Genomic DNA, 6,449 nt, shown 5'->3' on the forward strand with positions numbered 1-6,449 from the left:
AAAATCTGCTGTATTGTATCGTTAAACTTTTTGAAATTTGCAGAAATCTACTAAAATCTACCGAATTCTACTGAACTCTGCTGAAAATCAAAATCTACTAAAATCTGCTGTATTGTATCGTTTATTGAGATTTTTTGAAATTTGTAGAAATCTACTAAAATCTACCCAACTCTGCTGAAATTTATGAAAATCTACTGAAATCTGCTAAAATCTCCTGAAATTTGCTAAACTCGGTTAAAATCTACTGTATTCTATTGTTTATTGAAATCTTTTGAAATTTGCAGAAATCTACTAAAATCTACCGAATTCTACTGAACTCTGCTGAAATTTATCAGAATCTACTGAAATCTGCTAAAATCTCCTGAAATTTACTCAACTCTGTTAAAATCTACTGTATTCTATTGTTTATTGAAATCTTTCGAAATTTGCAGAAATTTACTAAAATCTACCGAATTCTACTGAACTCTGCTGAAATTTATCAAAATCTACTGAAATCTGCTAAAATCTCCTGAAATTTACTCAACTCTGTTAAAATCTACTAAGATCTACTGAATTCTATTGAACTCTAGTAAAATTTACCAAAATCTACTAAAATCTACTGAAATCTGCTAAACTCGGTTAAAATCTGCTGTATTGTATCGTTTATTGAAATCTTTTGAAATTTGCAGAAATCTACTAAAATCTACCGAATTCTACTGAACTCTGCTGAAGTTTATCAAAATCTACTGAAATCTGCTAAAATCTCCTGAAATTTGCTAAACTCGGTTAAAATCTACTGTATTCTATCGTTTATTCAAATCTTTTGAAATTTGCGGAAATCTACTCAACTCTGCTGAAATTTATCAAAATCTACTAAAATCTACTGAACTCTGCTGAAATTTATCAAAATCTATTAAAATCTATTGAAATCTGCTAAACTCTGTTAAAATCTACTAAAATCTACTGAAATCTGCTAAACTCTGTTCAAATCTACTGTATTCCATTGTTTATTGAAATATTTTGAAAGCGGAAGTCTACTAAAATCTCCTGAAATCTATTAAACTCTACTGCAATCTACCAAAATCTAGTAAAATGTACTAAAATCTATCGAAATTTGCTGAAATCTTTTAAAACCTACGGAAATTTATTAAAATCTACTGAATTCTGTTGAAATTTACTTACTGAATACGAAGTATTCACTCTTCGTCATTCCAAGTTAAATACAAAATTATTTGACTGGAAAAAGTCATTACAAAATCCTTAAAATCCCCCAAAAAAAGAATTGTACATCAAATTTTTGAATACTCGATTTCCCTTCCTTGTCTCAATTCCTTACGCATTTAATTCTCATCAAGATATAAATTATCATCCGAACGTTAATTCTGCTTCAACTCAAAGGATATGAATGAAATATTTTCACAACTTTTATGAACGGACACACTTCTGTAAATTAGTTTCATAAAAGCTGAGTAACTTCTTCAGCACAATGTAGCTTCGTTTCCGTCCAAGTAGAACTGTTTTTAAAATCAAAAGTCGACGTACCCCTATTCTCCTTCTTTTTCTTATCTTATATCTTGTTCCGTTTGATAAATTTTCCACTACTTTCTACATAAATAACGCGCGCAGTATACCGATCTGATTTGCGTCACGGTGATTTTAAATGCACACTCGTATAAAGATCTTTGAATAGAAAACAGGAAATGTTACATAAAGGATTTATAATTTGTAAATATTAAAGACTCGAGACTAAATACGATATATGCAATATTATAACGTACATATGTCATTTACTATATACACTTCGTTTCTTTTCTCAACTAAGCAGATACATGTTTTTTTTTTAGATTCGCAATTTGAATTTCTGCTGAAACTTCTTATTTTTCACATCTTTACCATATGTCGGTACAATGTTTTTTTTTTAGTTCTACGCGAAAAAGATTAACGTTGTAAGAAGGTATCAAAGATTATTTAAATATTTTACATACATATATGAAATTTCGGTAGGAAGAAATTTGATGTAGGGGCCAGCTACAGGCCACACTTGGTGCACAGATGACCAGCGCGGTTTATGACGGGCGTGCTAGCAAAAACTATTTTTGACGAAATCGTTTTTAGCTGTTTAACTTTTCTTAAATATTACAAAGCATGTTTTTCGTAAAAACTTTCATCGACGGTCTCAATGGTAAATTGCCCCGCCGTAAAACTAAGATTTCCGAAAGCTTCGCCGTACAGGGCCACGAGGCCGAACCTAGAGGAAATTCCGCTGAGTTGCCAAGTCTCCGACGGCGAACTCGCCCCCCACTAGAAAGCCTCGCTGTCCTGGAAAAAGCGCGCCAAGGGCGCAAGGGGCAAGCGTAGACTAAGTAACGAAATTCCTGATTGGTTAACCCGATGCATCGGTATTAACCAATTAGGAAAAGTAGCGAAGAGTGGAACAGGAAAAAGCTGGGGAGGCAGTCAGTCATTCTCTGACCTCTCGAGCCATCAGTCAAAAATAAAAAAAAGACTTCGCAGAGTAATTGTGTGGGTGTATTTTACCCCGACCACGTTCCCTTCTTATCCGTCAAAGATCTACATTGACATGCCTGTTTTATCATTTCTTTTAACTTGGAATTATTATTCACTGCAACCATTTAAAATCGTACTTTTTTACATGTAACGTAAATCACATATTTGCAATTAGGCCGCTTATCATATTGCATGAATTATTGCAAGTTGTTTTGTCTTAGAATTCCAAGAAATTGATTTTCTAAAATCATCCTCGTATTTCAGTAGTAAAATGAAAAATTGTTTACACAGAAAATATCAACGCTGGATCGTTCATAATGGAAGGAGTATAGCTGGAGGAAGCGATGTAACGAGCTAGATTTCAGTGCTTCATTGTTATATCCAACTTTCTGACTTCGTTTTACAATTCTACTGAAATTTTCAATATTTTGGCGCTATGGAACGTGTTAAAGAAGTGTATGAAATATTTTAAACACATTTTGAAACTAATATTGTAGAAAATTTCTTAACACAGTTCACCCACGTCGCTCATTTTCAAGTACTAATCCTCAAGTACTAATCTTCAAGTACAGTTGGTCGAAATAATGTAGCGAGATCGTAAATTAAAGCATTAAGGGGCGGTGCCAATTGAGGAAGCCACGCCCACCAGGGCCGTCCGTCGTTTGTGAATTGGTGCCTAAAATTTCTGCTTACGATCTTTCATTTAAGGTATGCGATATTTAACCCATTTGCATCATTAACGTACATATTCGCCTAATTATCACGGAAGCGTATACATACGCGCGTTAATTTAGCGAATAATCGCAGACTACTCAAATTTCGCGCCAAGGGCCTATTTTTCATTTTTTTTTCAAATGATTCAAATGGGTTAAGCTCCTCTCGCTTTTTGCTCAATAGTAATTCCTGTATTGGCAAAAATTAACCTGCAGCAGTCAATAATTAAGGCGCAGAAAAATTTGTTTAAATATACCGCAATGGAGGAACCAATTCCAAGTTGACATCGGACGATCCTGAGAGAGTCTGGAGCTCTTTAATTTTTTCGCACTGCTATCGTACATCGCACAACGTACATCGCTTCCACTGACTATACCAACTTCGCCACTATTCTTCTTCTCGACGCTCGTATTACCGATTGTCTTTTTTTTTCTTTTTATACAGATTGATAGACCTGTGTTCTCACATTATTGTAATGAAATGTGCATTTTGTTGCCGTTAAATTTTCTTATAGTTATTTATGCGTCATCAAAGTACCTTTTTAGGTAGTTTCCAGAAAGATAGGGGAACTGGAACGTACAATTTGCACGCTAGCGTGAGTTATGAGTTTTTGTTTAATTAGTATGCAAAGACATATTGTGAAAAGCAAAAAAATTGTAAGGAATCGTTGACTTAACGATGACCTTTGTAATATGTATTCTCGGAGAGTAAAAAAGGATCTTGTTCCCAGAAAAATAAAGCCTTTAAGCGATTGTGTAATTTCAGATGTGCGTACTGTCAAGCATGAATACATATGCAAATCAAACATTATTCTCTCTTCTCTTCTAGTATCACGTGTTCTCATCCTTGTGTATTATTGAAAATCAGTTATCTGAAAATTGTATCTATCTTCGACAAATGTTCGCGTTAATGAAACATGGTGTAAGCGTGTTGGAAAAATTGTACAGTCGCGAATGAAACATGACAACGTGCATTTAAAATTTGCTGTTTTTGAAATTTTGTCAAATATAAGTAACGATGTCATATGGGAAAAATTTAAGCTAGATACATGTAAAGTAACGAAAGAAATATTTCGTAGCAATAATATATATATTTGAAGCGTATCATATTTTTATTGATTATTAAGTTTTGGTGAAATGCATCGAAAATAAAAATAAAATTATTGCTCTCTTATTTTTAAGAATTCACAATAAATATAACACGATGTACATGCTTTTTACATCTGTGAATTGACTGAATTCAAATATTATTACTTCTACTATCCTAAAAATGACTTAAATCTCATTTGCATTCAGTTGCATAATGTATACACCTTTTTCCCACCGATATGTACATTATTCATAGTAATTTGAAATGGAAATGGAAACAACGCTGAAATGGAAACAACATTAAATAGTAAATATGTAGAATGTTGAACGTGAACTCGTTAATCAATTAGGAATCTGGCAACGTAAAACGTGAGAAATTGTGTATGCTTTAAGAAAATGTTGCTAAAGTTTAGTATTATAAATGAATAGAAATTCAATTGATTTAATGGCTTTATTGAACTATTCTATAATACTTCGGAGATATGTATAATTATACAATAAATGGTACGACTACCTTTCCAAATTTTTTAGCCTCTTTCGCCAGGAAACTTTGCTTAATTTGCATAGAAGGTGAGGCACGTTACCTGACCGAGGTGTCGCCTGAAATATCTTTACTTTTCCTGACAACATTGTTTCGCATCAACAATATTTCCGGTGATATTCAATTATCACGTTTCACGTGTCTCAAACTTTATGTAAATTAAACTGCGTTCTCCAGACAAGATATGCTGAAAAATTGAGAAGGAAGTCGCTCGATTTAAAATATAATCGTGTCATCGAAATGGTAGGTACTGTTCTAACAGAGAGTTTTCTCGCTCCTCTGATTGTGCAATTTCTTTTTTCATATTTTACTGTGCAACTGCCACTGTATCAGAAATTGTTTTACTTGCTCCTCCAATTTATTTTTATCATTTTCATGAAAAAAAAAAAAAAAAGAGTAGAATGTTAGAAAAGTCCAAAAAGCGAAGGCTTGAGTGGGCCATGTGCAGTCTTCTGGTGCGTTTCCCCCTCCTAGGGATAGTTCTGCCTCAAGGCTAAGAAAGGCCATATTGTCAAGGGGGTCCTCTTGACTAGGTTTTTTCAGGAAAGATAGAATTTTATCAGCACTCGTACAGTATAGTTCGAAATACAAGGATTCACTCTGTTTAACCGCCCACGTTTATATTTTATTCCACCGCTCACACGATACACGTTTAATTCAACTTTGTCTAATTAAACCGAACGAAAAAAGGGAAGGAAAGGAAAACAAGAAAAGTAAATAAGAAATAGATTAGAATATTTATTTAAAGATTATCTTGACATTATTGCCAGCAACGTTTCCAATTAATTGTCCCGCTAGATTTGATCGATTTGATCTCCTGGACAATTTTATCGGCAACGCGATCGTTTACGCTCATGTAAACTGGTATTCGTCCTGGTCAATTAGCATTTTTTTTTTTTTTTTAGCACTGCTGCGTCGTAAAATATTCAAGGTGAATTTCTCATCTGTAGAAATCATCGAAATGAGTCTTCCTAAGTTTCATTACTATCTTATTTTCAAATATATCGTAACGGAACTGTGTTGATAAAATTGACGAGTAGACTGCGGATTTTTGTGAATGTAATTAAAAAAAAAAAAAAAGATGGGCAATTGCTTCATTCACTAAATATTATATTTAGTATTTTACTACATTTATATATTTTTGCTTATTGTACCTTGTGTATTTTTGTGCCTTCAAATTTTCCATAAATGCACAAAAATCCGCAGCCTATTGATGAGTATTTCTTATTAATATTAGGTCATTTCATACGTTCGTGTCGAATTTTATAATTTGAATCACACATGTGATTATGTGTGTTCAATAAAGACGCGAGTGTACTTTAAAAAGGTATTTTATTACTACTAACGATCCTTATTAGACTCCCACAGCAGACTGGTCCTCGTTGCTTCGCCGGGCCACCAGCTAAGTTCTCTAGGCCCGTTCGATGGAATTACTTTTTTCTAATTGGCTAAACGGGAAATCCGTTTAAGCCAATTAGACTTTTTTCGTAGATTCGGCAAAGCAGCGGGGTGCCCCGCGGGCCCAGCCGCTACGTGCGACATGTAGGTTTACGAACCTCAATCGGCAGGCCCTTGAGGGACCCTCGGTTTAGGATTCCTACGAACGCTATTGAGATTGT

The sequence above is a fragment of the Habropoda laboriosa genome, unplaced genomic scaffold (assembly GCF_001263275.1).
Source record: "Habropoda laboriosa isolate 0110345459 unplaced genomic scaffold, ASM126327v1 scaffold175, whole genome shotgun sequence".
Taxonomy (NCBI): Eukaryota; Metazoa; Arthropoda; class Insecta; order Hymenoptera; family Apidae; genus Habropoda; species Habropoda laboriosa.